The sequence below is a fragment of the Dromiciops gliroides genome, chromosome 1 (assembly GCF_019393635.1).
Source record: "Dromiciops gliroides isolate mDroGli1 chromosome 1, mDroGli1.pri, whole genome shotgun sequence".
Lineage (NCBI taxonomy): Eukaryota > Metazoa > Chordata > Mammalia > Microbiotheria > Microbiotheriidae > Dromiciops > Dromiciops gliroides.
This window is the reverse complement of record NC_057861.1, coordinates 590048283-590066707: the sequence shown is the minus strand read 5'-3', so window position 1 is coordinate 590066707 and position 18425 is coordinate 590048283.

The window sequence follows — 18425 nt, the reverse complement described above, 5'->3', positions numbered from 1 at the left end:
TGAAACTAAGTGAAACTTCACTTACTTAATTCAAATCAAACTCTCCTAGTCAATTGATATGGGTAGTAGGATTCAGGCTCAGGAGAATAGGATTCCTTTCATTTCTTTTGATTAGTTGATCTCCTGAGCCTCCAGGCTCTCAGACATTACATACAGATAGACACATGACAGAAACCCCACAGGCTTGTCAAGGATCCCACTACAGCCAAAGTTGTCACAGGGACCATTGCCTAAGTAGCTTGCTTGCCAGTTTCTTGATGGTTCCATGTCAACAATTAGATACAAATAAATCATATTCACAAAGCACTCAAAACCTTTCAAAACAGTTTATACTCTATCTCATCTGATACTTAGAACAGCCTTATTCCACAGGTACTGCTAACATTTTCCTTTTACAGAGGAAGAAATGATCTCAAGAGAGATTAAGTGATTTGGCCAAAGTGTCACAGGACTAGGAAGTGACTGAGGTAGCATGTCAAGGCAAATCTGGACTTTAGGTCTAGCTCTATCCACTATGCCATGTTGCATCTCTGATCAGTCAAGAAACACTTTACTATGTTCTAGATACAATGTTAAGCATTGGGGGAAGAAAAGACAAAAGTGAGTTAAGCTCTTCCCTCAGGAAACTTGCATTTGGATAGCAGAAAAAACCAAGTAAATATGTATTAAATAAAGATTTCACATATTTAAAATTTATATTAGCATATTATACTATTAATTATTATTAACAATTTATTATTACTATTAATTATATTTATATAATATATATTATAGTAAAGGATTAGCTAATATAGCAAATTATATTTGCAAATAGTTAAATATAATTGCTATAGGAAATTTATTTTATATAGCAAATTTATAAACAAAATTTATAAAGGGTAAATATAATTTATTATAAAGTAAACCACAGCCAAATATATAGCATATATATTTTATATGCTATATCACATAATATAACAATGTGTTAAATGATTACATAAATGTTATGCTACATATAATATTTTATATGTCAAAATATCCATATTATTATATTGTATGAGCATATATTACAACATATATGTCATATATGTGTTAATATCTATACACGTACATGCATATATATGGATGTGTACACACAAGTGTGTATATGTTGTGTGTGTATAAAATCTCAGACTAGTTTGGGGGGAGGGTATACTAGCAGATGAAAGATCAGTAAAAGCATTGTGCAGAAGGTGCTGCTTGAGTGAAATCCTGAAGGAAACCAAGGATTCCAAAAGGAGGAAATAAGTAGGAAATGCATTTCAGGCACATGGACCAAAGACAAGGAACTGGGAGATGAAACCTTCTAATTGAAGAAGAGAGAGTCAATATAGTTGCATGGCAGAGTCATATGTAAAAAAGAATGGAGGGATAGAATGGGTAAGGTTGTGAAGAGCTTTAAATGCTTTTTTTTTTTTTTTTTTTTGGCGGGGCAATGGGGGTTAAGTGACTTGCCCAGGGTCACACAGCTAGTAAGTGTCAAGTGTCTGAGGCCGGATTTGAACTCAGGTACTCCTGAATCCAAGGCTGGTGCTTTATCCACTGCGCCACCTAGTCGCCTCCTTAAATGCTTTTAAAAAGGAGAATATATTTGGTCCTAGAGGCAAATCACTTTGTCAGCTGTGTGGAATATTAATTGGAATTTGGGAGACATAGACCAAATAGAACACTGTTCCAATAGTCCTGATAAGAAATGTGAGACCCGACACAAGTTATGTGAAAAGAAACGGACATATACAAAAGAGGTTGTGAAGATAGAAATAACAGAATTTAGTGACTGATAAAATATGCAGGGTAAGTGAGAATGAAAAGCCAAGGATGATATCAAAGTTATATAACTGAGTGACCAGAAGAATAGTGGTGCCCTCAACAATAATGGGGAGGTTCTGGAAGGATGGGTTTTAGGGAAAAGATCATGGATTTCTGTTTTATATACTATGTTGAATTTTAGATGTCTATGGAATATCTGGTTTAAAACACCTAGTAGGCAATTGGTGATAGAAGACTTGAGCTAAAGGCAAAGACAGAACTGGAAGGAGAGTTCAGGGAGTCATCTGCATAGAGAAGATCATTGAATCCTTAGGAGCTGATGAAGTCATAGAGAGAGAGAAGGTAGAGAAAAAGAGAGAAAGTGAAAGAGAGAGAGAGACACAGAGAGAGACAGAGAGAGAGCCCAGTTCGTACTTTGACCTTATTTCTGCAACCTTTTGTCTTGCTCCCTATCAGAAACTTTCCACTTTTGCCAGCCCAGTCTTCTGGATACCATTCCCAAGTATACTCCCAACAAAGATGACACTCATTAGCACCTTTGTGATTTTGCTCACTCTTTCCCTAATATTGGTTACTATTTTCCTCTCTGCTAATATAAATCCTACCCATCCCTCAGAATTCAGGTCATGTGGATCCTTTTTGATTGGTTTTCTCACATAACTCTCTCTCTTCTTTGATCTCTTAGAACATGAAGAATCAGTATCATATATTTTTAGGACAGAACACCTATCCAATGTGCTAAAGGACTTACCCAAGTCTTTAACGTGGAGAGATAGACAGAGAGATGGATAGATAGATATATACATGTATGACTGCATATATACATACATGATACGACATATATTTATATGATACATAAGTAGGTAGATAGAAAGATGATAGAGAGCCAAAGCATTTATTAGACATTTCCTCTGTCCTAAGTAGTAAAGATACAAATACAAATAAGCAAAACAGCTTCTGCTTTCAAGGAACTTATATTTTCTTTCAAATAACTTTTTATGATGTCTTTTGTCTTGTCCATCATTGTAATTTTCCCCAGAATTCCTTCCCTTTTTCTTGCTGGTAATTTACATCCTAATAGAGAAAGACAACATCTAATGGACACCGAGAAAAAAAAGGAGTAGTGGGGTGAGTGGGATACACATGATGTCATCATGTAGAGTTGGTCAAGAAATGGTATGGTGGCTTGGTTCCAGGCAAGACTTAGCACAAGATCATTTACCAGAGCTTTATCTGTTATCCCTATCTCTGAGCCATCTTCTTTTTCAGTTATACAGCTCTTTTATGATTTATTTTGTACTGTTACTTGCCTTATTATTACCTTATGGTTAATATGATAGAGCATATTTCTGTCCATTGTCCTTCTCTCTTTGAGTCACCCGCAATTTTGATTCTGTAGAAATAGTTATTCCATGATTTGTAGTCAAATAGAATCACCAGAATGGTATTGTTTTGTTTGTTTCAGGGACCAATTTTGGATCATTGAAAGAACTAAGAAATCAGCCAAATGTAATCCATACAGCTTTCTTCTTATGTTTCAGTTCTAGGTCCAGTTCATTGCCATCTCCAGTGCCCATTCAAGATATCCATCCTGAGTAACTCAGTGGGCTGTCTCACTAATTTAATAACATAGTTTGGACAATCAGCTTTACTCAACCACCTTTTTTTTTTCTTCTTAAATCTTCTGGTTGAATATTTTTGAATGGTTGTTTATTTTATTAAGTAGCTTCTTTGGTCAACTGGAATTGAAGTAATCAACATAATGACACCCACAAACATGCACATTTTGACCTATAAAGATCCCTACTTCCACATGGAAGCTGCACTGGATTGCTAGCCTTTATGCCAAAGACAAATGTCTTTAGTGAAGTGTATATGCATATATAGACACATACATAAACATATGTGCATACACACATACATGTACATGTGCGCATATGCACACACATGAGACACATGTGTATACATGCACATATTTGTTTAACATTGCTTAACAGAAGATTGATTATTCACATGTCATATTATTGTTTGATGTTAACATATGCATGTGAGATTCTTTTTTGGAAAAGGTGCCTTTAAAGATTTATTTTGGCCTATTGAGTCAATATTCATTCATTTTTCATATTCGTAATTTGGTTTTCTTTCTTTTTAAAATTAAATTAGCCAATGTTTTATCTATTTCATATTTTTATCAAACCACTTCCTAGTTTTATTTATTGGTTCAATTTAACTTACTTCAATATATTTTCAATGACCTTTTAAAATATTTATTTCATCTATGATTTTCCATTAATTCACTATCTTGCTAGCTTTCATATGTCACAAATCTTAAGTCTTCAATGCTTTCAAAAGTATGTCACTTACAGCATGAATTTCCTTATCCAACTATCCTTTCTGTCTTTATCATCTTTCATATAATTTCCATTTACTCACCTAGAATGGTGGGGATAGAGATATTTGAGTCCAAATATTTTTTATCCAATGTTGTTGTAGAAGATGATAGTTTGTTATAGAAATGCTGAGAGAACTATTGAATTTTTTATCTATTTGTACTTCTAGTTTCATCATGAAATGACCTTAAGATACTCTTGATATATTGATTCCATATGAAGACTTCTTCAGACTACTTTTTTTCAATTTGCAACTCTCTTGTTTTATGAAGAAAAACTACTCATCATCTTTCTCCATCCTTCTCCATAAGATTTTGTAAATCAGCACACATTCTAAGTCAGTGTTTCTTTTGGATTCCATATCTCTCTGTTTGACAGGTAGATATAACAAGTATTTCGTAGCTGAGGTGGTTCATAGGCTATTATAAGAATATGCAATATACTCCCCCCTGAAAGGAATTAATGATCTCTTCTCCTTACATTTGTAAGATAGAGTCTAAAGAATACATGGGGGTGTTTTAGAGTCACCTTCTAGGACAGCTCATCAAAGAAATGCAGAAATAATTAAATAAACACCAACCGCACAGTTTCTTCTAACCTCTCCCTTCCATTCAGCTAGAAACAATTTCTCATTCATCTCCAAGAATGATATTCATCTCCACAAATGGACTTCCATAAATTTTAATCCATTAAAATATCATAATTTCTCATTGGAAGAAGGCTCACTCCTTCCTCGAAATGCAAAGTGCTAAGATCAACCATCTAAATTTTGGCCATTGGTCTACTGTAGTCTATATGCCTTTATGTTTTTGGAATATCTGTCTGCCTGACTTGTGATTCACCTTCCAACTTCATCCACACTTCATGCTATAAAAAATTATGATCCTGTCTCCATGCACACTGAGCTCCAGATAATTCTAAAGCCAGGACTTAAATGTCTCTGTAAATTCACATGCTCTGGCATTTACTGTTCTCTAGTTGTCTTTAGATTCTTTTGCAAGAAGACGGTCATAAACTTTACTTATCCTTTCTCCCCCCCCCACCCCACGCATTCAAGAATAGAATGTTGTAACCTGTGCTGGGTATCATTTGCATAGCCCAAGTTTGTAAAAATAATTTTTAATCAGAAATTAACAGTCATTTAATTCTAGTGACTTACAACAATACTGGGAAGTATATATTCTCTAGGGAAGGAGAAAAGAAAGTAGAAGAGAAGGGAAAGGGAGGAGGGTAATTTAATTGTATTAATAATGCATCTGGGGGCAGCTAGGTGGCACAGTGGATAGAGTATCGGCCCTGGATTCAGGAGGACCTGAGTTCAAATCTGGCCTCAGACACTTGACACTTACTAGCTGTGTGACCCTGGGCAAGTCACTTAACCCCAATTGCCTCACCAAAAAGAAAAACAACAACAACAAAAACAAACAAACAAAAATAATGCATCTGAAGTCAGAGAACATCCATTCAGATTTAAGCTCTGCCACTTAACAGCTGTGAAACTTGGGGTAAACAGCTTTCCCTCTGTAGGCCTCAGTTTCTTCATCATTGAAATGAGTGGGGTTTGACTAGATCTTCAAGGGTGAATCCAGCTTTAAATCCTATGATCTGTATAGGAGAAAAGAAATTCTGGGATCAGTGAAAGTTATATTTGAAATGGTCATTACTGGAAAATATGTATGGTCAATTTTAATAAGAAATAAAACCTTTACATCTCAAGGCCATACTTGAGAAGATACTGAAAAAAACCTAAAAGAATATAAGATGGGAATAAATTCATGTTCTTCCTCCTAATTTCCTTTCCAAGCCATTTCAAGGAAATCCAACAATGTTTCCTTAGGTACCTACTAAATGGTCATTTAATATGTCATGTCTTCTTTATCCTTATCCATAATCTCATCAGAAGATGAGATCTGAGGGGGCAGCTAAGTGGCACAGTGGATAAAGCACCGGCCCTAGATTCAGAAGGAACTGAGTTCAAATCTGGCCCCAGATATTTGACACTTACTAGCTGTGTGACCCTGGGCAAGTCACTTAACCCTCATTGCCCCACAAAAAAAGAAGATGATATCTGAAACACAGGAAAGAAAATTATGAAGTTTTACAATCACAGAAAGCACTAAAAGAAACCTCAGAGATCTTGTTCACTTTCTTCATTTTACAGATAAGGAAGAGGAATCTTGAGATTCAGAGAGTTACCATGTCTTATCCAAGGGCATGTAGGTACAAAAAGATGGTGGCAGAATTTTACCCAGCTTTTTAGAATTTCATGTTTTGTTCTTGTTCTTCTATACTAGATTGTCACATCATTAGGAAAATATAGTTTATCTGCATTTGAATCGTACATATTTCATGTTTTGATACAATTTTTAAGCCTTTACTATGGCCTTGTCAGTCAGTGGACACTACAGTGGTCTATTGAAAAGTGTGTGGATGTCAGAAAACAGGACTTTGAGTGTTAACTCTGCATTGACTAGTTGTGTGGGGCATTTAGACTTTCTATGATTCAAGGAGGACAAGGGCATAGCACAATGGAGAGAACACTGGATTTAGAGTAAGAAGATCATAATTTAAGACCTAGCTTTGCCATTTTGCTACCTATGTGACCTTGGGTAAGTCATGTAAATTCTCTGGGTCTTAGTTTCTTTATATGTATGATGAAGGTTAGACCAGATGACCTCTAAAGTTCTTGTGGTTCTAAATGTGTACTCCTATGATCTCCAAACTTTTCCTACCTATCTCACAAAGTTGTTAACAAGAGTAAGATCAGATAATAATGCCAAAAATGATTGAATATTATAAAATATTTTGGAAATTTAACTCTGAGCATTAGTAATAGTGCTAATAGTAGTTTTCTTAAACCAGGGGAGTTTAAGCATGTGCTTTTCCTTTAGAATTCCTGTCCCCTGCATCCCAAAAGATATGACCAAAATAATCCTCAAGTCTAGCCTAAGTGTTAATCATTATTCTGAATAAAGTTAAAGACATACATATAGGAAACCACAGTAATCTAAAAAGCACTGTCATAATTAGCTGTTATTTGCCATGTTGTAATACCCTTCAGGACACATGTTAAGAGTCACAGCATCTAAGTGAACCCAGGTAATCTGATTGTAGAACATTTTTCTACTTTAATGTGTTCCTTCTTATAGTATTAACTGAGTAAATATATGACAATTAAAAAAACACTATGAATTCAGTAATGCTTTAAAGTAAATTTGTAGTTTATTAATTACAATAATCATGGTTGTAATGAGGAACTTTGACAGCTGGGTGTAACTTCTCAGGATGGAGCTAACCTTGGATGGGAGCAATGGGAGAAGGAAATGGCACTAGGTCATCTTGACGTTTCTATAGTGATGTACTTGTGGTGAGTGCTCAAGAGGGGCCTGTATGGTGGGGTCTGAAGGGGTTAGTATGCTCAGGTATTGGGCCATTACTGAACTGGTGCTAAGCAGGGAGGAGCTCACTTGAGTCTGTGGCCACCACATGGAAGGATGAGAGAAAGCATTCTTAGGACTGGTACTGTCAATACCATCTAGACATCAGCAAATTTGAACAAAGCTCTTGTCACTGGGGTTGTTATGTCTCTGACAATAGCATGCACATTTCCATTTGGACTTTTATGGGGGATTCTTATTGTGGAAATTTCCCTGAACCACACTGATCAGCAATGTCTCTGCTATTTGTGGTCTTGTGTAGTTCACAGGGGACACTAAGAGTTGCCACTCTTCACCCAGCTGGTGTGGGTTAAAGGCAGGTCTTGAGACCACATTTTCATTACTCCAGTGCTTGCCCTATCTGTCACATCTCACTGCACCTAAGAATCTATAGAGGTTTTTTGAGAATGATAAATTTATTTGAGACATATTAGATATTCAGTCTACAGAAGGTGTGTTTGCTTATTTATTACATTGAGTCATACTGTGCATTTTGTTGAAGCTAAATAAAGTTCTAAATGATAATGTTTGGTGTGCATATATATTTCCTGATGCCCCTAGGGGTTCCTCACTTGCAGATTGCAGAACACTTCCCTGATAATTTTACTTCACTGCAGAGAGTTTGTTTTTTTTTTCTTTCTGTATTCAGGTAACTTTGACCCAGAAGCAACCTTATCAATAGATTATTTGACTAGCCACCTATCAGGTGTGATTTAGAGGATTCAGGAAGATATTTTCACTCAATGGTTTGCCACATATCTCTGAAATTCTAATATTGAAGTAGTACACAGTGTCCCAAAAGTATCAGTGGAGTTTCAACAGCTTGAAATTGCATAAGATTTTTGGAATACCTGGTACATTCAAAATTTCACTGGACTATGGGGCAGGAATCCTAGGTTAAATTTTTATATCAGTGACTATGTATCTTTGGGCTAGTCAAAAAGTTACTCAAGGTTTACCCCAGAAGAAGTGATATTTAAGCAGTATAAATTTTTTCTCTAATCAACCTTCTTCAGATAAAACAGAGAGGGTATCACAAGGACACAGATATTTATGTTACCTATGGCCAAGTGTCCCAAATCTGGGTTCAAATATAACAATTCTCTGACTCTTTTTGCCCCCACGCAGACAGAGTTTCCTCTGAGAATTCCACAATATAACTCACATCAATGTCTTTGACAATACAAATAAAATGGGTAAAAGGACATCTAGTTAATATGCAAGTGCTTAACGTAGCTCAACGTAGCGATACACATCAGGTATAGGACAGCCTTTATTTCACTCTATAAGAAGTATAAAACTTCATAAATATTATGAACTGCAAAATTAGTCCAAACTATTCTTCCCCTTTCCAGTGACTACAAGCTTCACTCCAGTAGTCTATGCAAGATTGTATCATTAAAGTATGACATTAGAGCTTGTGATCATCATGGAAAGAAAAAAAAAAGATCTTCATATTGTTAGAGGCAATCCCCAATCAAAATTCTAGTTCTACCTTCACCTCAGGAAATTCTACTGCCCTCTAGCCTTATGGTACAAAGTAAAAGCTAATACTACTCACAGAAGAGAAATGAATTTACAGTGCTACTCCAAGAAACACTATTTTCCTCATTCAAACCATACCATCTAAATAACTCAAGGTAATGTCACCAAATAAAATCCACAGATTCTGTTTCCTCATACCATGGCTAAGTCCCTTGTTGTTCCTTCAGGTCCAGAACCACATGAGTGATACTCTTTTGTTCAAGAGCTTGGCATTTTCCCAATAACTCCTCCTCCTCCATGAGACTTTGTCTCCAGACAATTCAGGAATTTGACATTATTTAGGAAACCCCCATTCCTCTATCTAGAAGGCTCAGTGTATAGTACTATTCCCTCTAAGGCCATGTGATTGCCAGGTTCCAATGCTGCTTCTTGTTGCCATTGATGTCTCATAGAGTGGGACTGTAAATATACACTGTTTCTTCTCCTCCTATAGCATTCAAATCTGCTCTTAATTCTGCTTTCTTCTGATCCATGCTCAGGACCATTGAGCAAAAAATGGGTCACTACAGATCTTCCAGATAGAATACAAAAGGTTGGTTCAAACTCAGAGGAGTCTAATCAAATGATTCCCAATTAAGGAGTGATACAATCCTCTCAATAAGTTGTGTGTGTGTGTGTGTGTGTGTGTGTGTGTGTGTGTGTGTGTGTGTGTGTGTAGAACCATGTTGCCAATATCTAATCTCCTAGTCCAAATTTCAGGCAGAAGTTTTCTGTTCCCAGAAAGTCTATAGGTTGATCACTGAAGGCTCCAAAGTCATGAGATCTTGAAATTCCCAAAAGTGCTGCCACTGTATCTCACTGTAGTCTTTCTAATCATCACCATTTCTCCATGGCAGAAGTTCCTACTGGTCTCCAGTGTCTCTACCATACAGACTTGTATTGGTCTCAGAAAGCTCTAACCCACTTCACATAGAAGAAAGGGACAAGGTGCTCATAGAGCAATCTTCACTCTGTGCCACACTGTAGGCTCTTACTGTTCATGCTGTGTCATGTCTGATGTGTTTTTTATGCATGTCCCAATACAGTGTGGCATTCCGTTGGCAATCCCTTGAGGCTACTCAGGTCATACACTTTCAATTCCTTTGGTTCTTTCTGGTTGGGAACAATAAAGATGACTGTTAAGGAGTGCCAAGTACACACTCCACTTTGCATGTCTTGCCTTACCTGGTTTCAATTACACAGAACCACATAGCCTTCCCAGGACAAATTCATCATATATAAGCACATCACCATGTTGCTTACTCAAGCTTTGATCTACAACATCTTCCTTAGCCTTTTTTCACTTCTGATTGGAGGGCTGGAAGGCAGAATACCAAACTCCTCCTAATGTCTTCCTTTATAGAGGGCAGACTGAACTTTCAGCTTGGTATATATTAGTCTGCCTGATATCAGCACCATGGAACAAGATACCCTTGTGCCAGGTATTTCCCTGCTGCCTTCTCACCCCCTGATTTTTTTCCTCCTTTTATGTGGTATCTCCTTTTTTGATTGTAAGCTCCTCGAGGGCAAGGACTCTCTTTTTTTTATTCATTTTGTCCCTGGCACCTAGCATAGTGTCTGGCATATAGTAGGTACTTAATAAATGTTTGTTGTTTTTTTATTGAATTGGAAAGTAAAAATATGTCCAAGTAAGTATTTCAGATGATGATGATGCCATAGTTCTAAATGATAAATTATGACTGTATATAGAATTGCTCTCATATCTATCACAGCTGTATCATCAGTGCACCAAAGAGTTCAGGAGTGGAGGGGTCTTGGGGAGTGTTATGTGGTTTTTCCCACAGACCACTCACCTTAATGATGCCATATTTATTAACTCATATGTTGTAACTGTCTTCATTGTGACCCTCTTTTGCAATGTCAAAAAGTACGAGCTAACATTCCCTGGAAACTTGAATGGGAGTGAGAATAGTAGAAGAGCCTACCCTTCTCCTACCTAGCAACTTCTAGTATAGCTAATGGAAAGGGAAAAGGTCACAGAATAGTATTCTTCCCTCATTTTTTGATATAGTTCTACTCAGTATAAAAATCATTTTCTGTGGGTCCTAGAATTGAGGAGATGGCTCCCTACCATAGACACATAATTCTGCTCTATCAGTTCAAAATTGTAGCTCCCAAGGAAGGTGATACATCTGCACTCACCTAATGATATTCAGACACCCTTCCAAAATGACTGTTTCCTCTGGCAGAACTTCAAGTATAGAGAAGCACAGCATCAAGCTCAAACTTCCAATTTGAATAGCCCTTTCATCACCTCCAAGGAGGTGGGACTGAGAAGAACAGGTAACTGAGCATGTGTTTATCCAGAAGTCGTTGCTGTGGCTTCCAGAGTTGGGTCTTTGGAACTTGCTTTATGTAACTTTCTTTCTTGCTAGCTTCTGAGGGTACAAAAGCCCACTGTCACTCCTACTTTTCTTCCCTTCTCTTCTGGGGGTCTAGGAGGTTTTCCCTCTCCACCCTTCTCTCCATCTTTCTCTCCATATCTCTCTTTGTCTCTTTATCTTTCTGTCTTTCTGTCTCTATCTTTGTGTCTTTGTCTCTCTTTGTCTTTGTCTGTCTGTCTCATTATCCTCCAACAGAAAACAGCATAGGAACCTCTCTTAATTGTCAACCAATGATGAATACAAAACAATTGCTGCCCTGGAGATCTCCAGAGACCTCACGGAGTAGTTTGATACATCAAGCATTTCAGTATTTCAGGCAGGGCTGCATTTACAAATAAAAGATGGATAAATGTTGATGAGATGAAAAAAGGCATGGGGAATAAGTGTTTCAGATTGCATCCCAGACCAACTTGCCCAATTTGGTTTGTTCTTACATGACCAGAATTGGAATGCTCAGCAGGGAGCCTTCACATACTAAATAGCTACCTGGAAGCAAACAGGAGAAAGTTTCAGAAAAGAAGACCAAAAGTAACTGAATTAAGGAATATAGGGATATAAGGTTTAAATGTTTTAATAAATTTCTGGTTTTACCTATGTAAACACTATATTAAATTGTAAGCTCCTTGAGGGCAAGGACTATCTTTTTTGTAGTTGCTTGTTTTGTTTTATTTTATTTTTTTGTTTTTTTATTCATAAAAGTATTTTATTATTTTCCAGTTATGCAAGAACTATCTTTTGCTTCTTGTTCTATCCCCAACACTTAACAGAGTGCCTGCCACATTAAAGGAACTTAATAGATGGTTATTGATTGATAATACAAATCAAAATCCATTCATATCTGTTCATCCTTTGAGACATTTTATCCTTATTCTCTATAAAATCACCTGGGGGTGGGAAACGTTCACTCAATGTGCTGAGGACCTTTCTCAATTTTTCTGAACATTGTAAGTACAGCAATGGAGCACATGGATTATATATCTTCAGTGTCTCATTCTTACCACAGAACTTAGCCCATTTCCTTTTTCACTCTTACCTTTCTTTGATGATATACTTTAAACTTTTCCTTCTGTATAATTCCTTATTTTTAATGTAATTGCAGCCTACTCACACCCATAATGTTTCTATTTATTGCTCTCTGGACAAGAATTTTCAACTCTTCAGAGAGTATCGTGTTCCATGGCCAGTAATAATACAATACTGCCTAATAATGTCAGAAGAAAATACCTGTATTTAATCACGAAATGTTTATTTAGAATCTACTGTATGTAGATATGGGTGCTAGGGGAGATAGAAAATTTAGATAAGACATGGTCCCTTTCCTCATGGATCTTATAATTGAGCAGGAAAAATAAGACAACAAGCATAGATATTTAACACATACATGTAGCACAGAAGTGCATTAGTCTGCTAGTGGAGTTGGGGCTAGAGAGGGTGATGATGTTGATATATTGGGAAATATAGGCTATGTGAAAACAAAATATATCAATAAAATATATTTTTTTAAATAATTGCATTAGAGAGGTGCAGACCAATGTGTTATGTAAGATCTGTGGGCAAAGGTCATTGCCACTTGGGGAATATCCTGCATCTATAGCAAAGAGATGCCATTGAAACCAGGAGAGTGTAGTTCAATGACTTCTCATGTGTACTGCCAGTCCAGCCAGTGGGGGTGCTACTTTTGAAGACAAAGGTACTGTGTAGTATAACAATAACAAAACTTTTCTTACAGCAAAGAATTTCCCCTATGCCTCCTTATCCCTAAAACGTCATGTTTTGATTCCTCCTTTTGAAGCCTGAAAGAGTAAGCTGCTGGTAAAACAAAAACAAAAATAAAAACAAATGCTTTATCATCCTGAGGCTGTATTTTCCAAGATGCAAAAGGCCTACAATGAAAACCAATAAAACAGCTTTGATAAATAAAAGTAAATGATTGTGAGCTCTCCAGGTCTCCAAAGTGTAAGAAAGCAGTCTTCATTGCCTCTTGAAATCCTCCTGAATCCCTCGTGGAAGAAAACAGCTCTATTTTCCCCATAAGTTTAATTACTCATTTTTGTCTGCTTCATCCAAATCTAAACATTTGAATGGTCATGGACATGATTCAGCCTTAAGATCAGGTTTCAAATAAAAGCTCAAGTTGGAATTCATAGTTGAAGCAAATTATTGCAATTTACAGAAGAAGTTTGTTCTTAAACTCACAATTTATCAGTCAACAATGTCTATTGGACTTTTTATCAAAACTCCACTGAAGGTTGCATGTTATGATAGGTAAAAATAAAGGAAATGGTCATTTATTAAACACCTACTATTTGTTAGACACTATGCTAAATGCTTTACAAATATTATCTTATTTGATCCTAACAATGCTGGGACGAGGTGCTGTTATTATCACCACTTTGCCATAGAGTCAATTGAGGCATACAGAGGTTAAATGACTTCCTCAGAGTCACACACTAAGAAGGTGCCTGAAGCTGGATTGGAAATCAGGACTTCCTCACTCTGGGCCCAGTGCTCTATCCATTGTATCACCTAGCTATCTCAGAATAGTAAGAAGTACCCTAGGATACTGCTCACTAAAATCTCCAGTAATCCAATGTAGAATGAAACATACACTTTTATACATGGTCAATATGGGAATTTGATTTTATTTGCAGAAGCTTATTTGTTATAAAAACTTTCTTTTTCTTTTATTCAAGGAACTAGGAAGTGAGAAGAAAAGTTGGTAATTTGAGAAATTCATAAACATCCCAATGACATTCAAAGTTATAATTACTACTTGTGAATTTCCTCCATCTTATTTTTACAATTTTCTTTCTCAGCCTCCCGTTTTTTTCCAGGGCAATGAGGTTTAAGTGACTTGCCCAGGGTCACACAGCTAGTAAGTGTTAAGTGTCTAATTCTGGATGTGAACTCAGGTCCTCCTGAATCCAAGGCCAGTGCTTTATCCACTGCGCCACCTAGCTGCCCCTCTAAAATACGCTAATAAATGCTTAATGCCCTGTTACCTTATTTTTTCTCACCATTCTACCACCCCATTTCACCCACCTCTCCAAGAGTCCCCACATCCCCTCTGTGAACTGAAAACAAAATAGATTAAAAAATTTAAAGATAGAAATATTCAATCCCTTTGCTGCATGCCATCCACACACAGAAAAATCCTAAAGCTCAAAAAAAGAGTGGTACCTATATACACAATACCAATATTAGCCAAAGGAGAGGAATTCCTAACAATATTTCTGCTCTCTCCCTATGTGGCATGAAGCACCCTGTTCTAATATCAGAACACAACTCTGCTAATTCCACTGCTAGGTCCTGCACTGTGAGATTACCTTCTATTTACACTCTATATATCTTGTATGTACCGGGTAATTTTGCATGTTGCCTCTCCCATTAGATTTTGAGATTCCGGAGACCAGGGGCCATTGGTTTTGTTTGCTTGTTTTCTGTTGTTATTGTTTGTCCCCCATCCTCCTCTTTTCATTGTATCCCCAACATTTAACAAAATATCCAGAACATAAACATTTAATAAATAATTATTGACTCACTGCCAGACTGACTGATTGGCTATCAAAAGCCTCCCTAAATGCCCACCAGGTAACTTCTTGGGTCTGAAAAATCCTCCACATCTAAATTTAAATCCAGGGAGAAGAGAGCAATGAACGATGGTAGGCCTACTCTGATGTGTTTGCCTTTGGCTGCCCTGAGGCAGGGACCTGGGAAGATATTTGACCATTATTTGGTAAGGTAGTGGGAGGGTTACAGACTCAGTATTTAAAATTAAGCATTTAAATGTCTCCTTGGAGGATTTTCCACTGCCTCGTACAGTGCCTTGCACCCTCCAAATCACTGAATGAGTAATATTTTTAATGTACGCCCATGAGCCTTTTACTCCTTTACTCACAAATATTTTGTAGGTACCAAATAAAGCTTCAACTCCAGATTCTGAAATGCAGGACTCTCAATGATCCAACTCCAGCCTTCTTTCATAGAAGTCCAATTGAACAACTCTCTTTCTAATCTTGACCTCTCCCATCTCTATCCCTTTGCCCATATTATTCCATCCATCCATAGAATAGATTCTCCTTTCCCCATCATATTAATCTGTTGAAGTTTTTCCTTTCCTTCAAATTCCAACTTAGATATCACTATATCATACAGAATTTCCTGACCCACTCTCAGGGAAAAGTGTTGTATCCTTCTTCAAATTTATCTAAGAACTTTACCTGACTTTCTTTTGGTTCTGGGACATATGAATATGAGGATCAGCTGAAGGAACTGGAAAAATATAGGGCAAAATTCTGATCAGTTCAGTGATCAACTGTGATCCCAGAGAACTGATGATGAAGAATGATACTTCCTGACAGAGAAATGCTCAACTCATTATGTAGAATGAGACACATATTTGGGGGGCATGGCCAAAATGGAAAATGTTTTTTGCTTGACAATGTGTATTTATTACTAGGGTTTTGTTTTTCTTTTCTTTTTTTCCCCTGGGGAGCAACAAAGCTGGAGAAGAAAAATGGCTGTTAATTGAGAAAAATACATTAAAAAGAAGACATGGGAAATATGATAGCTTTCTTCAAAGAATAGAAATATGTATAATAGATTAGATTGGTTCTCCTTGACCCAAAAGGGACTAACTAGGGGCATTGGATGAAAGTTATAGACAGGCAGATATATGGGGAAGGGTGGGGAATATCTTTATTATATCCATCCAAAATTGGAATAGATTGCTTCAAGAGGTAATTGACTCTTCCTCTCTGACAGTCTTCAAGTAAAGGCAGAATAGACACCAGTTGCATGTGTTTTAGGGATTTATTGGTATTTTTTCAGCTAAAATAGGACCATATTGTCACTCAGGCTCTAACTTTTATGTCTTATGGATCTGAAAATATGTCATTATGGCATTTCAGTGTTCATCTCTGTTTCCCCACAGTGCTTTTTTTGGGGGGGGGGGGGCAATGAGGGTTAAGTGACTTGCCCAGGGTCACACAGCTAGTAAGTGTCAAGTGTCTGAGGCCAGATTTGAACTCATGTCCTCCTGAATCTGGGGCTGGTGTTTTATCCACTGTGCCACCTAGTTGCCCTATCCCACAGTACTTTCAACAAAATTAGACATTTAATAAATCTATGTAGAATGTCATAGGATTTCGGGTGCTACATGAAGTTGGAAAAGGTCAGAGATGGCGTATTACCCCAGACATCTGGAATACTTCTTTGTTAACTGGTATTTTTATCTATCAAAGCCATTCTAGGATAGAACCTAGAAGGGCCTGCTTAACTATGGGGTAGAGGAGGAAGGGATAGAAAGGAGAGCCCAGCACCTTCAGACCAGAGTTAGAGAAGGTGAAGATCAGGAAGAACAGGATGCAGAACAAGTGCTGTTGCTCCTGTGTGATGCTGGGGAAGCAAAGTTCACACTGCCCCTTCAACACAGGACAGGGTATTCATAGGTATTATCTTTTTTTTAGGGCTCTGCCTGGCTTATAGTGAAGTGTTATTGGGAAAGTGCCTTTTTCTGGTGGGTGGGTAGAAAAGAGAGACCATGCATTCATTCAAAATTCATTTTAATCCTATTATATTTCACATGGTGAGAAATTATTGTGATGTATAGAGGGCTGTTCTTTGAGTTATAAGGACCTAGGTTTAAGTCCTGTCATTAATACATGTTGGCTGTATGATCACAGAAAGTCATAATCTATCATTATTTCAAATGGCTAAGACTAAATTGCCGAGAAGTTGTAGATCTGCATTGGAAGAGAGAATCTGTCATGAGAAGGATGAGAAGGCACTGAAGATACAAATTTCAAAAAGAAATAGAAGAAACAGTGCCCAGCCTAAAGCAGAACATATTCTATTGGAGGAAAACAATATGAACATATAAGTAAATTTTTAAAAATGTGCACAAAGTAATTTTGATAGGAAAGGTACTAACATCTGGGGAGATTAGTTTTTTAAGCTTAGTCATGAAGAAAGCTAGAGATTTGATGTAGTAGAGGTGAAGAAAGAGTATTTCAGGCATGGAAACAGACTGGTTAAAAGAATGAAGGCAAGAGATGGAATGTTGTATATAAGGAACAGGTCTGGTTTGGCTGAAAAGTACAGTGAGTAAAAGAGAATAACACATAAGAACCCTTGAAATGCAGGCTGGAACCAGGTGGTGAAGTTTAAAAAGAGTGGTTTGCATTTTGTCCTAGAGGTAATTGGCAGTGACTAGAGCTTTCTAAGTGGGCTGGTGATTTGATCAGACTTGTGCATTAAGAATATCAATTTGACAGCTGTGAGGGGGGTGATTTGGAGAGATTGGAGGCAGAGAGAGAAAGTTTGGGAGGCTATTGTAATAGTCCAGCTGAGAGGTAATGAAGACCTGAACTAGACTGATGTCTGTGGGTGGAAAGAGGAGGATTCATATGATAAATTTTATTAGAAAGGGTGGGATTTGATAATTGATTGCTTATGAAAGGGCAAAAGATAGGGGGAATCAAGGATGACTTCTAGATTACAAATCTGAGTGACTGGAAGAATGATGGTGCCCCTCATCAATTAGAGGGAAGTTAGGAAGAGGGGAGGATTGGGACAGTGGGAAGAGATAACGAGTTCTATTTTCAACATATTAATTTTAAGGTGCTTACAGAATATCTAATTGAAGATGTCAAATGAGTAGTAAGTGATGTGGAACTAGAGTTTAGGACAAATTAGGGCTAGTGATGTAATTTGGGAATTACCTGCATAGTGATGGTAGTTGCAAAGGAGATGATAGGATCTACAAAAATGTATATAAAAGATGAGGGCCAAGGACAGATCCCTGGGGTTTGCCCATATATAGGACATAGCTGATGATCTAGTAAAATAGATTGAGGAATGGAGGAGATAGATAGGAGGAA